General features: G+C 38.1%; 1 protein-coding gene across 7 annotated transcripts in view; it reads right to left on the bottom strand.

Annotated features, from left to right (window-relative positions):
- Window positions 1-16938, bottom strand: part of LOC133654925 (carbohydrate sulfotransferase 15-like) — a 106148-nt gene that overhangs the window by 56425 nt on the left and 32785 nt on the right. For 2 of the 7 annotated variants that reach the window (XM_062054795.1, XM_062054799.1), the window contains exon 2: window positions 8896-8951. The exons of 1 other annotated variant lie outside the window; for it this stretch is intronic. The gene's annotated coding sequence lies outside the window, so the exon portion shown is untranslated. Of the gene's footprint in view, window positions 1-3320; window positions 3406-5451; window positions 5590-8895; window positions 8952-10169; window positions 10196-13998; window positions 14081-16938 lie in introns of those variants that run through there. 4 more of the 7 variants (XM_062054797.1, XM_062054798.1, XM_062054794.1 and 1 more) reach the window with 4 other exon arrangements.

The following is a 16938-nucleotide window of genomic DNA, read 5'->3' as shown; positions in this document are numbered from 1 at the left end:
CATAAAAAACACAAGATACACTTACAATTAGTGCACCAACCCAAAAAAACTCCCTCCCCCATTTACACCCATTCACACAAAAGGGTTGTTTCTTTCTGTTATTAATATTCTGGTTCTTTGATTGATTGATTGAGACTTTTATTAGTAGGTTGCACAGTGAAGTACATATTCCGTACAATTGACCACTAAATGGTAACACCCGAATAAGTTTTTCAACTTGTTTAAGTCGGGGTCCACTTAAATTGATTCATGATACAGATATATACTATCATATATACTATCATCATAATACAGTCATCACACAAGATAATCACATTGAATTATTTACATTATTTACAATCAGGAGTGTGGAGGGGGGCTGGGGATATGGACATCAAGTAGTGGACATAGAGAGAGAGAGAGAGAGAGAGAGAGAGAGAGATCAGAAGGCATAAGAAAAAGAATCTGCATTTGATTGTTTACATTTGATTATTAGCAATCCGGGGAGGGTGTTAGTTTAGGGTTGTAGTTGCCTGGAGGTGAACTTTTATAGCGGTTTTGAAGGAGGATAGAGATGCCCTTTCTTTTATACCTGTTGGGAGCGCATTCCACATTGATGTGGCATAGAAAGAGAATGAGTTAAGACCTTTGTTAGTTCGGAATCTGGGTTTAACGTGGTTAGTGGAGCACCCCCTGGTGTTGTGGTTATGGCGGTCATTTACGTTAAGGAAGTAGTTTGACATGTACTTCGGTATCAGGGAGGTGTAGCGGATTTTATAGACTAGGCTCAGTGCAAGTTGTTTAACTCTGTCCTCCACCTTGAGCCAGCCCACTTTAGAGAAGTGGGTAGGAGTGAGGTGGGATCTGGGGTGGAGGTCTAGAAGTAACCTGACTAGCTTGTTCTGAGATGTTTGGAGTTTAGATTTGAGGGTTTTGGAGGTGCTAGGGTACCAGGAGGTGCATGCGTAATCGAAAAAGGGTTGAACGAGAGTTCCCGCCAGAATCCTCAAGGTGCTTTTGTTGACCAGAGAGGAAATTCTGTAGAGAAATCTCGTTCGTTGGTTAACCTTTTTGATTACCTTGGTTGCCATTTTATCACAGGAAAGGTTAGCCTCTAGAATGGAACCTAGGTAGGTGACCTCATCTTTCCTGGTGATGACACTGTCACCTACTTTTATGGTGAAGTGATTGACTCTCTTAAGTTTGATGTGGGACCCAAACAGGATGGATTCTGTTTTACCCAAGTGGATGGATAGCTTGTTGTCAGCGAGCCAGGTGCAGGTTCTACAGAGCTCAGCACTGAGGATTTTCTCCACCTGTGACTTGTCCTTGCCGGATACCAGCAGGGCAGAGTCATCCGCAAACAAAAACAATTCACAGTCACATGCCGATGACATGTCGTTTATGTATATTAGGAACAGTAAAGGTCCCAATATACTGCCTTGGGGGACTCCACAGCTCACCGAGAGGGGGGGGGACACGGTGCCGTTCACCTCTACCACCTGCTCCCTCCCCTCCAAGTAAGACTGCATCCAGCTCCAAGAGGTTTTGTTAAATCCGATTGCTCTGAGCTTATCCAACAGTATAGCGTGGTTAACGGTGTCAAAGGCCTTCTGAAGGTCCAGCATGACCATGCCGCAGTATCTGCCCGCGTCCACCTCATGTTTGATGTGGTCGGTCAGATAGAGAAGGCATGTGTCAGTGGAGTGGTTAGTTCTGAAGCCGGATTGGAATTTGTACATGAGTTTATTAGTGGCAAGGTAACTATCGACCTGTTCATAAACTATTTTCTCCATTACTTTCGAAATGGAGCTGAGAATAGAAACAGGTCGGTAGTTGCCAGGTTCCAATTTGCTTCCTTTTTTAAAGAGGGGAGTTACTCTTGCTATCTTAAAATCTTTTGGTACTTGGCCTTGTGTAATTGATAGGTTTATTATGTGCGTGATGATCGGGGCAATGATGGAGGCAGAGTCCCTGAGGAATCTGGAGGGAATATTATCAAGGCCGGTGGCCTTGTTAGGGTGGAGCGCGCTCAATTTTTTAAACACCTCATCAGCTGTGACCATTTCTAATTTGAAATCATTGTTGGATACTCCTAGCTTTCTGTAGAAGGCTTTAATGTGTTCTACACCAAAGCGACCAGAGTGGTGGGGCAGCTTGTTGACAAGAGTTGCAGCTATGCTGGTGAAAAAGGCGTTAAGTCTGCTAGCTACCTCCATTTTGTCTGTAATGAGGGAGTCACCCTCCTTGATGCTGATGTTGGTGAGTCTTGTTTTAAGTTTCTGGCTGCAACCAGGAAGCTGGTTGTTGAGAATTTTCCAGAGCTCACGTGGCTTATTCGTGTTTTCCTCTATTTTGTCATTAATGTAATTTTTTTTTAAGGATTTAGTCAGGTTGGTTGACTTATTTCTTAATTTATTGCATTGCTTTTTGAGAGTTGAAAGGAGTAATTTGAGGTTGATATTATTGGGTTGTTTATCTACTTCTGTTTTACATTTTTGGTATTCAGAGTATTTCCTGTCTCTGTCTTTTATGGCAGCTAATAGGTCCGGATTCATCCATGGTTCCGAGCGGGCTTTGATCCTGACTGTTTTCACGGGAGCCATGTCATTTAGTATCTTTAGGAACGCCGTTTTGAAGCGATCCCAAGCGACATCGACCAGGTTGCTCGCGAGCACAGGGGACCAGTCCCACTCATCTAATTTTAAATTGAAATTGTCATTGGAGTATTTTTTGAGGGATCTGGATTGGGCTGTTATGTGGCCATTGGCTTTAGGTTTAGCTATTTTACGGGTGCAGAAGGTCAGATAGTGGTCGCTAAGACCACAGATCATGACCCCACTATTTTTTATTTTAGGCCGGTCTGAAGTGAGAATGAGATCTATGGTTGATTGGGTGGAATCACACACCCTTGTGGGTAGCGCTATTAGCTGGGAAAGACCGTGCAGATTACAAAACTTGCTGAAGGATCTGAAGACAGGCGCATCTTTGCGTTGAATATCTGTGTTCAGATCCCCAGTTATAATTTTCTCCATGTTGTCTGTCCCCGCCAAGCATTCTTCCAAAGCCCCATAGAAATCACTCTGATTAGGGGGTCTATAAACAGTCCCTATTAGTACCGGCTTAGCATTTTTAAATTTGATTTCCGCCCACACAGCTTCCAGGTTATTGTGGTTAAGATCAGTGCGAGTTATGTATTTAATATCCTGGTGAATATACATACAAACGCCCCCACCGTGTTTATTCCTATCCTTTCTGATAACCGAAAAGTTTTGTATTTCTATCTCTGAGTCAGAAATACTTTGATCAAATTTGGTTTCAGAGAAACACAAGATTTTTACCTTCGTGTTGAGGAACATTTCTCTGATTTGGTCGAGTTTGGCTCCAGAGAGGCTGTTCACATTAAGGTGGATGATGTGTAGTCCACTGGAACCAAAAAGAGCATCAGAGTCCGCTGTGTTGTGGTACTGACCAGAAAAATTGTTGGTTATTATTGCTGTTGCAGTTGAAGAGCAAGGAGAGAGAGGAGAGAGAGGCATATTGATCGTCCTCCAGGTGAAGGGGGAGGGAGAGAAAGGGGGAGGGGAGGGAGAGAAAGGGGGAGGGGAGGGAGAGGGAGGAGGAGGCCAGGTAGGGTTGCTGGGGGATGGGTTGGGTTTCCTTTTGGCGGGCTTTTTTGAAGACAAAGAGAAAGAGAATAACGAAAATGTTTGTGTAAAGGCGCCTCTAAATCCTGTGTATGGCGCGTCCTCGGCCGTCCGGGACCGGGGAGAGGTCGCGTGGACCCCCGCCATCTCGTTCCTACATTATATATCAATATATATCAATACAGTCTGCAAGGGATACAGTCCGTAAGCACACATGATTGTGCGTGCTGCTGGTCCACTAATAGTACTAACCTTTAACAGTTAATTTTACTCATTTTCATTCATTACTAGTTTCTATGTAACTGTTTTTATATTGTTGTACTTTCTTTTTTATTCAAGAAAATGTTTTTAATTTGTTTATCTTATTTTACTAATTTTTTTAAAAAGTACCTTATCTTCACCATACCTGGTTGTCCAAATTAGACATAATAATGTGTTAATTCCACGACTGCATATATCGGTTGATATCGGTATCGGTTGATATCGGTATTGGTAATTAAAGACTTGGACAATATCGGAATATCGGATATCGGCAAAAAGCCATTATCGGACATCCCTAGTTTCTAATATTGTTTTTAATATTTTTGTGCAGCACTTTGGAAACATTTTTGTTGTTTAAATGTGCTATATAAATAAAGTGGATCGGATTGATTGGTAGAAGGTGGGGATTGAACCAGGAACCCTCAGGTTGCTGACATGAGCACTCTCCCACCCGCAACACGCCATCCCCAATGTATTTTAGCATCAAGCTAGCGCATTTTTTGGAGAGAAAAAAAACGTACTTTTGAGCGTTTTTTTTGAGTCGATTGCTGTGTTGGCAATGAAAATTGCAACATTACCTCGAGGTAGTTTGGCCGAGTACGCTCTCAGTGCTGCTGGGGTGATTGCCAAGTAGCACGGCACCGTTGTGTTTTCGCGTAAATCGATGCCAGGTAGGACCGGCGGGATTCGGTCGGTGCCAATAAAACACGGCAAACTATTACCGTTAAATTACTACTTTTAATCAATTAGCGATCTATTATCTCATTAAAGGAGCAATATTTCATTTCGGGGTGTGCTTAATATAGTAAACAAAATACACAGATAGAAACAATAACACGAGCATGTCCGTGAGTTCCACTTCATGGCTTTTTTTTTAATCACGGTTACAGAAAATAACTTTTTTCCCTGCCACGGAAACCAGGAAGTGGGTTTAAATGGAATTCCAGGAAGTAGCGCGAGAGCACGAGGACCAAAAACAAAAAATAGATAGACAGACAATAAAAATAAATATAATTTTATGCAGGAGGTCATGTGACGGTGGAGATGCATTGTGATTGACCGAAGAGAGCGTGTTACCATGAATTGATTACGTGGATCCCGGCAAGTTGAAAAGCTTATTCGGGTGTTACCATTTAGTGGTCAATTGTACGGAATATGTACTGTACTGTGCAATCTACTAATAAAAGTTTCAATCAATCAATCAATTGTAACCCTGACTATTATGTTCTCATCTCAGTGTGGGAACTGGAGACTAAACATCACGCTAAACTCTATCCATGATGAACACATGAGTCGTCGCTGTAGAGTCCGGAACTTTACTGGGTTCATTCACCATGGCACAGAGTGAAAACTGTCAACAAAGCCAGAAAAAAATAAAGAATAAAGTGCCTGTTGGCTTTTTAACATGACATACATAACTTAATGCAGTCTGAATTAGCATAACCTGCGATTAGCATAGCGTTTTATTTAACATGGTTTTTAAACATAAATTATAAAGTATTTGCATGAAATAATGACTGATATCTGTACACAAACAACTGATTAATGCACCACCACTACTTACGACATTGATTTGTCAGTCTCGTGTTAAGGATGCGAACAGATTGCTGCTCAGATTGCTTCCCTTCTCTGTCCTTTTCGACGAAAACAGGAACTGATGTACCTGTGCATCTAACTAAATTGTCCCACCGGAAACAAATAAAAAATGCCACGGCGTTACAAAATACAGATAGTTAACATTTAAGAAATATTTGTATAAACATCACTTTTAACTTTTAACATACAGTACTGAATGTATACTAGCTACTTTTACCATAAATGACTGAATGTATACTAGCTAGCTTTTAACAAAGTATAATCATACTAGTTAGCTTTTAACATAAAGTACTGAATATATACAAGCTAGCTTTTAAAGTAAGATACTAAATGTATATTAGCTAGCTTTTAACATACGGTACTAAATGTATTCTTGGTAACTTTTAACAACGTGATGAATGTATACTAGCTAACTTTTAACATACAAAACTGAATGTATACTAGCTAGCTTTTAACATAAACGACTGAATGTATACTAGTTAGCTTTTTAAAAAGTATGAATGTATACTAGTTAGCTTTTAAAAAAGTATGAATGTATACTAGTTAGCTTTTAACCTAATGTACTGAATATATACAAGCTAGCTTAATATACAGTACTGAATACATACAAGCTAGCTTCTAAAGTAAGGTACTAAATGTATATTAACTAGGTTTTAACATACGGTACTAAATGTATTCTAGGTAGCTTTTAACTAGGGCTGCAACAACTAGTCGATTGAATCGATTAAAACCGATTATAAAAATAGTTGGCGATTAATTTAGTCATCGATTCGTTGGATCTATGCTATGCGCATGCGCAGAGGCAATTGTTTTTATTTTTTAAAATTTTTTCATTTTAATTTATTTTTTTAATTTTTTTATAAACCGTTATTTATAAACTGCAACATGTACAAACAGCTGAGAAACAATAATCAAAATAAGTATGGTGCCAGTATGCTGTTTTTTTCCCAATAAAATACTGGAAAGGATAGACATTTTGTTTGTCTCTTTTATCCGATTATTAATCGATTAATCGAAGTAATAATCGACAGATTAATCGATTATCAAATTAATCGTTAGTTGCGGCCCTACTTTTAACAACGTGGTGAATGTATATTAGCTAACTTTTAACATAAAGTATGACTGAATGTATACTAGCTAGCTTTTAACATAGCATGAATGTATACTAGCTAGCTTTTAACAAAGTATGAATGTATACTAGTTAGCTTTTAACCTAAAGTACTGAGTACATACGAGCTAGCTTGTAAAGTAAGGTACTAAATGTATATTATCTAGCTTTTAACATACGGTACTAAATGTATTCTCGGTAGCTTTTAACAACGTGATGAATGTATACTAGCAAACTTTTAACATACAAAACTGAATGTATACTAGCTAACTTTTAATATACAAAACTGAATGTATACTAGCTAACTTTTAATATACAAAACTTAATGTATTCTAGCTAGCTTTTAACAAAGTATGAATGTATACCAGCTAACTTTTAACATAAATGACTGAATGTATACTAGTTAGCTTTTAACAAAGTATGAATGTATACTAGTTAGCTTTTAACCTAAAGTACTGAATATATACAAGCTAGCTTAATATACAGAACTGAATACATACAAGCTAGCTTCTAAAGTAAGGTACTAAATGTATATTAACTAGGTTTTAACATACGGTACTAAATGTATTCTAGGTAGCTTTTATCAACGCGATGAATGTATATTAGCTAACTTTTAACATACAATACTGAATGTATACTAGCTAGCTTTTAACAAAGTATGTTAGAAGCTTTCATACTTTCATACTTTTAACAAAGTATGAATGTATAGTATACATTCATACTTTGTTAAAAGCTAGCTAGTATACATTGTATACTAGCTAGGTTTTAACATAAAGTATGAATGTATACTAGCTACACTGCAAAAAGTCAGTGTTCAACAACATGAAAAAAAAATTACAAAATTTAGGGGTATTTTATTTGAACATAGGAAATTATCTGCCAATAGAACAAGAAAATTTGGCTTGTCAAGACTTAAGTGAAATTAGCTAACCTCAAAACCCCAAAATACATTAAAATAAGTATATTCTCACTAATAAGTGCACTTTTCTTTGTAGAAAAAAAAAAGAGACCTTTTTGCTCAATATGTTGAAAAATATTCTTAAATTAAGTAAATGCTAGTGCCATTATCTTGACATAATGCTATGCACTAGGCATTACATTTCTTGAAACCAGCAAACTTATACTAAAAACTAGTTTATTGTTCTTAATGGAAAGGCAACAAGGCAACCGCTTGTTACTCTCTACTAGCCGCTCAGGCAAATCGTATGGTCTAAAAATGCATTTTTCCATCGATAACATGACATCATCGCGCCAAGTGCGTGCTCTTTCAGTGAATTAGTGCGCGAGGAATATACATATATATATATACATATATATATATATATATATATATATATATATATATATATATATATATATATACATATATATATATATATATATATATATATATATATATATATATATATATATATATATATATATATATATATATATATATATATATATATATATATATATATATACAGCCCGGCCCCCGGCCAAAAATGTTTTAATTGTAATTTTGAAGAATTCATCTGAATGTGCATGGACTATTTCTGTTCAAAATTGTTAGAAATGTTAAATATTGAAATATTAACTGTCAGTTTACTGTACTGTGCCAACTTTACTTCTTTATGAGTACGTATTTTCTATTGTTTCATTGAAAATAAAACAGCAAAGTCCATCCGTTTTGATTACGAGACAAAATTGTGTCAAAGTCATGATTTTTTTGTTCATGCTTAAAGTAAGAAATGATTACTTTAAAAAAGTAGTTGTATACTTGTGAGTGTTGATGACACAGCTTTGCAACAGTTGATATTCTCGTTTCAAGCATGTTTTACTCAATATAGCTCATCAAATCTCAGCAACAAGCTGTAATATCTTACTGAGATCATTTAGGACCAAAACACTTAAAACAAGTAAAACACTCTAACATGAAATCTGCTTAGTGAGAAGAATTATCTTATCAGACAGAAAATAAGCAAATATCACCCTTATTTGAGATATTTCATCTTACTTAGATTTCAGTTTTTGCAGTGTAGCTTTTAATATAAACTACTGAATGTATTCTAGGTAGGTTTTGACATCAAGTATGGATGTATACTGACTGTCAAGACGTGGACTTTTTCGCAGCTTTCTGCGAGGATTGTTTCCCCGGGATGCAATCGGACTAGACCAGTCATGGCTTTTGAAGGTAGGAACATTTTTAATTTCTACTCAAAAAAGGTTACGAACAAAAAGCGCTCACAGCGGAGGCACAACTTGGCTAAGGACACAAAACTATCACTTTGACGTAAACTACGAAAAACAAACAACACTTACTGTGACGTGAGCAGGGCAGCACGGACTATGAAGAAGAACACGAGCATGGAACTATCCTGAAAAGAGCAAGAACAGAGTAATGTTACTTGCCCAATCACACCTAACTGGCAAAACAGGCTTAATTAATAATGCCATGATTAGAGCCTGGTGCGTGACTCACATGAGGACAAGTGAAATTAATCGTTAGTCATGGTGACCAAACAAGGGAGCGAAAAAACAGGAACTAGTAGAGTCTTAAACAAACAGAACATAACTAAACAAAACATGATCTAGACCAGTGGTTCTTAACCTTGTTGGAGGTACCGAACCCCACCACTTTCATATGCGCATTCACCGAACCCTTCGTTAGTGAAAAATAAAATGTTTTTTTTCAAATTCAAGACAAAGTTATGTTTTTGATAACACTTTAGTATGGGGGACAAATTCTAAGTAACAAAGACTTAAAGGCCTACTGAAATTATTATTATTATTATTTTTTATTTAAACGGGAATAGCAGATCCATTCTATGTGTCATACTTGATCATTTCGCGATATTGCCATATTTTTGCTGAAAGGATTTAGTAGAGAAAATTGACGATAAAGTTCGCAACTTTTGCTTGCTGATAAAAAAAAGCCTTGCCTGTACCGGAAGTAGCGTGACGTCACAGGAGCTAGTATTCCTCACAATTCCCCGTTGTTTACAATGGAGCGAGAGAGATTCGGACCGAGAAAGTATTACCCCATTAATTTGAGCGAGGATGAAAAATTCGTAGATGAGGAACGTTACAGTGAATGACTTGAGAAGCAGTGATGGACGTATCTTTTTTCGCTCTGACCGTAACTTAGGTACAAGCTGGCTCATTGGATTCCACACTCTCCTTTTTCTATTGTGGATCACGGATTTGTATTTTAAACCACCTGGGATACTATATCCTCTTGAAAATGAGAGTCCAGAACGCCAAATGGACATTCAGTGCCTTTTATCTCCACGACAATACATCGGCGAAATACTTTAGCTATGAGCTAACGTGATAGCATCTTGCTTTAACTGCATATAGAAACAAAAGAAATAAACCCCTGACTGGAAGTATAGATAGAAAATCAACAATACTATTAAACCGTGGACATGTAAATACACGGTTAATGCTTTCCAGGCTGGCGAAGGTTAACAATGCTGTGCTAACGACGCCATTGAAGCTAACTTAGCAACCGGACTGCACAGAGCTATGCTAAAAACATTAGCTCTCCACCTACGCCAGCCAGCCCTCATTTGCTCATCAACACTCGTGCTCACCTGCGTTCCAGCGATCGGCAGAAGGACGAAGGACGAAGGACTTCACCCGATGCGTTTGGCGGCCCGGAGACGTAGGAAGTCAAGGTGAAGTCGGCGGCTAGCGCGGCTAGCGCGGCTAGCGCGGCTAGCGCGGCTAGCGCTCCAACAAAGTCCTCCTGGTTGTGTTGCTGTAGTCCGCTGCTAATACACCGATCCCACCTACAACTGTCTTCTTTGCAGCCTTCATTGTTCATTAAAAAAATTGCAAAAGATGTCCAGAATACTGTGGAATTATGAAATGAAAACAGAGCTTTTTGTATAGGATTCTACGGGGTACCATAACTTCCGTTACTCGGACTTCGTCCGAGCATACGTCATCATACCGCGATGTTTCAGCCGGATATTTCCCGGGAATTTTAAAATGTCACTTTATAAGTTAACCCGGCCGTACTGGCATGTGTTGCAATGTTAAGATTTCATCATTGATATATAAACTATCAGACTGCGTGGTCGGTAGTAGTGGCTTTCAGTAGGCCTTTAATTTAGAGTTATTTGGTTAGGGTTAGGGTTAGGGCCAGGGTTAGGGGGTTGGGGTTATAATAAGGCCATGCCGAATAAGGCATCAATAAGTACTTAATAATGACTATTTAAGAGCCAATATGTTACAAATTTGCATGTTATAAGCCAGTGGTCCCCAATCACTGGGCCGCGGCCCGGAACCGGTCCGTGGACCGATTGGTACCAGGCCGCGGCCGCACAAGAAATAAAAAATTTAAATAAAATAAAAAAAATATATATATATATATATATATGTATGTATATATATATATATTTTTTTTTTAATTTATTTTTTTCAATTAAATCAACATATAAAACACAATATATACATTACATAGCAATATAAATCAATACAGTCTGCAGGGATACAGTCCGTAAGCACACATGATTGTCTTTCTTTATTACAAAAAACAAACAAAAACAAAACAAAAACCCATAACCCCCCCGTAATACGCCGATAGGGAGAAGTTTTTATTTACACGATGAGTCAGGTGTGTTTTGATCTCCACCGAACCCCTGAGGCCGACTCACCGAACCCCTAAGATTCGACCGAACGCAGGTTAAGAACCACTGATCTAGACCACCGATCATGGAACTGACCAGCTTTTAACATAAAGTACTGAATGTATACTAGCTGACCCTTGACCCGCGGCATTGTTCCAACACAACAAATTAGAACGGACGCCTCCTGAGGATCCGTGTCAACAAACGAAATCAATTCGGCAGCGAGAGTTAGGCGTCAAATGAAGCGAGCGCAAAGCCGACTCATGGAGCGTGAAATTAATCCTTCCAATAGCTGGCGACCACAAGACGAACAGCTGGGAATTGGATTTCCTCTCCTCAAGAGGGTCTCCTACGTCCCAGTAAGACCCCCTCGTACAGTTTGATCAGAAATTTCCATGCCAGGCCACTGGTTGGCGGTGTCACTTCGGTAAAGAAACACCACACGGATGCTCTTTCTCGCAAATCTTGTCGGGAACTCGTGTTGTTGTCTTGGTTTTGGTACACCTCACTTCTTCCATGGTTCGGTTTTCAAAAACCGAAGCACGGTTCGTACAAAACCCAAAACCAGTGAAGTGTAACTCGAAAATAAAAACAGAATACAATGATTTGCAAATCCTTTTCAACTTATATTCAATTGAATAGACTGCAAAGACAAGATATTTCATGTTCCAACTGAGAAACTTCATTTTTTTTCTTCAAATAATCATTAACTTAGAATTTAATGGCAGCGACACATTGCAAAAAAGTTGGCACAGGGGCGTTTTTACCACTGTGTTACATGGCCTTTCCTTTTAACAACACTCAGTAAACGTTTGGGAACTGAGAAGACCAATTTTTGAAGCTTTTCAAGTGGAATTATTTCCCATTCTTGCTTGATGTACAGCTTAAGTTGTTCAACAGTCTCTGTTCTGGTATTTTAGGCTTCATAATGCGCCACACATTTTCAATGGGAGACAGGTCTGGACTACATGCAGGCCAGTCTAGTACCCGCACTCTTTTACTATGAAGCCACGCTGTTGTAACACGTGGCTTGGCATTGTCTTGCTGAAATAAGCAGGGGCGTCCATGATAACCTTGCTTGGATGGCAACATATGTTGCTCCGAAACCTGTATGTACCTTTCAGCATTAATGGTGCCTTCACAGATGTGTAAGTTACCCATGTCTTGGGCACTAATACACCCCCATACCATCACACATGCTGGCTTTTGAACTTTGCGCCTATAACAATTGGGATGGTTCTATTCCTCTTTGGTCCGGAGGACACGACGTCCACAGTTTCCAAAAACAATTTGAAATGTGGACTCGTCAGACCACAGAACACTTTTCCACTTTGCATCAGTCCATCTTAGATGAGTTCGGGCTCAGCGAAGCCGACGGCGTTTCTGGGTGTTGTTGATAAACGGTTTTCGCCTTGCATAGGAGAGTTTTAACTTGCACTTACAGATGTAGCGACCAACTGTAGTTACTGACAGTGGGTTTCTGAAGTGTTCCTGAGCCCATGTGGTGATATCCTTTACACACTGATGTCGCTTGTTGATGCAGTACAGCCTGAGGGATGGAAGGTCACAGGCTTAGCTGCTTACGTGCAGTGATTTCTCCAGATTCTCTGAACCCTTTGATGATATTACCCACACTCTTTTACTATGAAGCCACGCTGTTGTAACACGTGGCTTGGCATTGTCTTGCTGAAATAAGCAGGGGCGTCCATGATAACCTTGCTTGGATGGCAACATATGTTGCTCCAAAACCTGTATGTACCTTTCAGCATTAATGGTGCCTTCACAGATGTGTAAGTAACTCATTCCTCGGGCACTAATACACCCCCATACCATCACACATGCTGGCTTTTCAACTTTGCGCCTATAACAATCCGGATGGTTCTTTTCCTCTTTGGTCCGGAGGACACGACGTCCACAGTTTCCAAAAACAATTTGAAATGTGGACTCGTCAGACCACGGAACACTTTTCCACTTTGTATCAGTCCATCTTAGATGAGCTCAGGCCCAGCGAAGCCGACGGCGTTTCTGGGTGTTGTTGATAAATGGCTTTGGCTTTGCATAATAGAGTTTTAACTTGCCCTTACAAATGTAGCGACCAACTGTAGTTACTGACAGTGGTTTTCTAAAGTGTTACTGTGGTGATATCCTTTACACACTGATGTCGCTTTTTGAAGGTCCGTAATATCGTCGCTTCCATGCAGTGATTTCCCCAGATTCTCTGAACCTTTTGATGATATTACGGAGCGTAGATGGTGAAATCCCTAAATTCCTTGCAATAGCTCGTTGAGAAATGTTGTTCTTAAACAATTTGCTCTCGCATTTGTTCACAAAGTGGTGACCCTCGCCCCCGTCCTTGTTTATGAACGACTGAGCATTTCGTGGAAGCTGCTTTTATACCCAATCATGGCACCCACCTGTTCCCAATCAGCCTGTTCACCTGTGGGGTGTTCCAAATAAGTTCCTCAACTTTCTCAGTCTTTTTTGCCACTTGTGCCAGCTTTTTTGAAACACGTTGCAGGCATCAAATTCCAAATGAGCTAATATTTGCAAAAAATAACAACGTTTACCAGTTCGAACGTTAAATATCTTGTCTTTGCAGTCTATTCAATTGAATATAAGTTGAAAAGGATTTGCAAATCATTGTATTCTGTTTTTATTCACCATTTACACAACGTGCCAACTTCCCTGGTTTTGGGTTTTGTACCTCAAACTCCATTAACTTGGCCATGACACTTTTTTTTTGTATCCATTCTCATTTCCAAAGCGCCAATAACGTGCTTTAACGTACCTCATTTGACCCTTTTTTTGTCCCGTTCTCTCGCTGTTTAGGAGATTTGACCGAGCAGGCACCCCGCGTGCGGACCAAAGTTCAATCTACTGTTAATCTTCCTGTGACGAGAGGCAGACAGGCGGACGCGGGACGGAGGAGGAGGAGGCAGCGGAGGGGGTGTCGGGTAATTAATCCGATGGGAATGTTTACAGTTTCTAGCAAGAACGCCTTCCGGGCCCTCAGTGGCAGAGCAAGAACGACTCGGACACAAATCAGCGTTGCAGGAAATAAGTCAAGTAGTCACACTCACATATAGTTCTCAATGTATACAAGCTAGCTTTTACCATACTGCACTGCATGTATACTAGCTATATTAATATAGTACGGAATATATATACCAGCTAGCTTTTACCATAAAGTACTGAAAGTATACTAGCTTGCTTTTTAAGAAAGTATTAACGTATACTAGCTAATTTTTACCATACTGCACTGCATGTGTACTAGCTATATTAATATAGTACGGAATATATATACCAGCTAGCTTTTACCATAAAGTACTGAAAGTATACTAGCTTGCTTTTTAAGAAAGTATTAACGTATACTAGCTAGCTTTTATCATAAAGTACTGAATGCATACTAGTACAGAATATACACCAGCTAGCTTTTACCATAAAGTAGCCTACTGAAAGTATACTAGCTAGCATTTTAACAAAGTATTACTGTATACTAGCTAGCTTTTACCATAAAGTACAGAACGTATACTAGCTAGCTTTTTAACAAAGTATTAATGCATACTAGCTAGCTTTTACCATAAAGTACTGAAAGTATACTAGCTAGCTTTTTAACAAAGTATTAATGCATACTAGCTAGCTTTTACCATATTGCACTGCATGTATACTAGCTATCTTAATATAGTACAGAATATATATACCAGCTAGCTTTTACCATAAAGTACTGAAAGTATACCAGCTTGCTTTTTAACAAAGTATTAATGTATACTAGCTAGCTTTTACCATACTGCACTGCATGTATACTAGCTATATTAATATAGTACGGAATATATATACCAGCTAGCTTTTACCATAAAGTACTGAAAGTATACTAGCTTGCTTTTTAAGAAAGTATTAACGTATACTAGCTAGCTTTTACCATACTGCACTGCATGTGTACTAGCTATATTAATATAGTACGGAATATATATACCAGCTTGCTTTTACCATAAAGTACTGAAAGTATACTAGCTAGCTTTTTAAAAAAAAGTATTAATGTATACTAGCTAGCTTTTATCATAAAGTACTGAATGCATACTAGTACAGAATATACACCAGCTAGCTTTTACCGTAAAGTAGCCTACTGAAAGTATACTAGATAGCTTTTTAACAAAGTATTACTGTATACTAGCTAGCTTTTACCATAAAGTACAGAAAGTATACTAGCTAGCTTTTTAACAAAGTATTAATGCATACTAGCTAGCTTTTACCATAAAGTACTGAAAGTATACTAGCTAGCTTTTTAACAAAGTATTAATGCATACTAGCTAGCTTTTACCATATTGCAGTGCATGTATACTAGCTATCTTAATATAGTACAGAATATATATACCAGCTAGCTTTTACCCTAAAGTACTGAAAGTATACCAGCTTGCTTTTTAACAAAGTATTCATGTATACTAGCTAGCTTTTACCATACTGCATTGCATGTATATTAGCTACATTAATATAGTACGGAATATATATACCAGCTAGCTTTTATCATAAAGTATGAATGTACACTGACCAGCGTTTAAAATAAATTACTGAATGTATACTACCTAACTTTTTAACATAAAGTACTGAATGTATGCTAGGTAGCTTTTAACGTAAAATACTGAATATATACAAGCTAGCTTAATATAGAGTACTGAATATACAGTATATGCGCTAGCTTTTAACATAAGGTACTAAATGTATTTTAGCTAGCTTTTAACATACAGTACTAGATGTGTTCTCGGTAGCTTTTAACAAAGTGATGAATGTATACTAGTTAACTTTTAACATAAAGTATGAATGTATACCGGCTAGCTTTTAAAATAAAGTACTGAATGTATACTAGCTAGCTTTTAACAAAGTATGAATATATATGAGCTAGATTTGAACATAAAGTACTAAACGTATACAAGGTAACTTTTAACATAAAAGTATGAACGTATACTCGCTAGCTTTTAACGTACAGTACTGCATATATACTCGCAAGCTTTTAACATAAAGTATGAAAGTATACTGGCTAGCTTTTAAAATAAAGTACTGAATGTATACGAGGGAGCTTTTAACATAAAGTTTGAATTTTAAATATCTTAATATACTGCACTGAATGTATACTAGCTAGCTTAATATACAATACTAAATGTATACGAGCTAATTTTTAACATAGAGTAGGCTACTGGAAGTAAACTAGTTCATTATTAAGTATACTAGCTAGCTTTTAACACGCAGTCCTGGAAGTATACTAGCTCCATTTTAAGTGTACTAGCTGAGGTATAGCCTACTAGCTTACTTTTAACTATCAGTACAATACTGGAAGTATACCAGCGAGCTTTAACCTCTAAAGGCTTAGTGGCCACATGCGTAGACAGCACCTTTTAGCTCTTATTTCCAAAATTGTGTACACTACTGAATTGGGGTCTTATGGCCACTTATGTGGACACTTATACTGCCATCTGGTGGTGTCAAAAGAGTATAACATACAATGGAATTTGGAGAAAAAAAAGTTTAAAAATAAAAATTTGCATGTCACTACACATGAAGTACACGTTTGTGTACTTATGGACTAAGTCAGGGGTCGGCAACCCAAAATGTTGAAAGAGCCATATTGGACCAAAAAAACAAAAACAAATCTGTCTGGAGCCGCAAAAAATTAAAAGCCATATTACATGTGTCATGAGATGTAAATTTAATTAAGAGGACTTAAAGGAAACTAAAT

The sequence above is a fragment of the Entelurus aequoreus genome, linkage group LG08, assembly GCF_033978785.1.
Source record: "Entelurus aequoreus isolate RoL-2023_Sb linkage group LG08, RoL_Eaeq_v1.1, whole genome shotgun sequence".
NCBI classification, from domain to species: Eukaryota; Metazoa; Chordata; class Actinopteri; order Syngnathiformes; family Syngnathidae; genus Entelurus; species Entelurus aequoreus.
This window is presented reverse-complemented; position numbering and strand designations above follow the sequence as displayed.